Genomic DNA, 1,045 nt, shown 5'->3' on the forward strand with positions numbered 1-1,045 from the left:
TAACGTGCACACATGGTAATTAGTAGTAGTTTAAAAAGCTTTCACAACCGCCAAAGGGCAGCATTCCCAAAGAAGTGAGTTGGCTAATCCACATTCTGCTTGGGGGGAAAGTATTGTGAGAAATACAAAACTTGTCAGTCTTTAAAGTGCAAGTTTTAGTTCCAAGTGGGGAAATAAATAACTACATGAAGATATAAAATAAAGATCTCAAATGCATAAATGTGACCTTTTGGTAAAATAAAGAGCCCATTCTAATTTGTACTGAAAGATACATCTCTGTTTTCATTGATGTCTCTTCTGTCAGACAAATGATAAAACCCTAAAATCAAGTGAAAATACAAAAAAGGTCAGAAGAACTGGCATCCACCAACAAGAAATAACTGGGACAGGAGATGCTCCATGCATAAGTACAGATTTTTTCTAATTTAAAAAATAAAATTCAAACAACCAACCAAATTAAATAAAATTTAAACAATAAAATTGTCCAACCAAAATGGACAATAGACAGCACTGATAAATCGTTACATGGGGACAACATTTAGAAGAAAGCAGAACTGAAGCACATAAGCACACAGGCCACATAAGGTGTGTTTTGTTCCAGACAATCATGGCAAGATTGCTGCAAGACAATCAATAAAGAATCAAAACACAGTTGCATAATTAATGCCATTCCACATGGCATTATGGAAAACAGGTTTAATCAAAATGGTAAGTTTGATGAGATCAAGTATGATTAAATATGTTAACAGTTACTTCTGATTTCTTTAATATATTTGACTTAATCACAGATGACATTCTGAGCTTTTTTTGGGGCGCTATAAAAATGCAGCTCACTAGGTAACTGACAGAAAAAATATTCTGAACAAAAAACAGTCATGCAGCAATCTGAATCACCCCAACCCTGACTGAGATTATTTCGTGCAGGTGGAAAAAAACCTGCAGTTCTGCCGAGAACCACCTCAGGAAAACACCAACATACAGAGAGGACAGAGAGCTGGGTAATCATGAAGAAGAAGTAATCACAAACATTTTTAAAAAGGCTATA

This window comes from Meleagris gallopavo, chromosome 6 (genome assembly GCF_000146605.3).
Source record: "Meleagris gallopavo isolate NT-WF06-2002-E0010 breed Aviagen turkey brand Nicholas breeding stock chromosome 6, Turkey_5.1, whole genome shotgun sequence".
Lineage (NCBI taxonomy): Eukaryota > Metazoa > Chordata > Aves > Galliformes > Phasianidae > Meleagris > Meleagris gallopavo.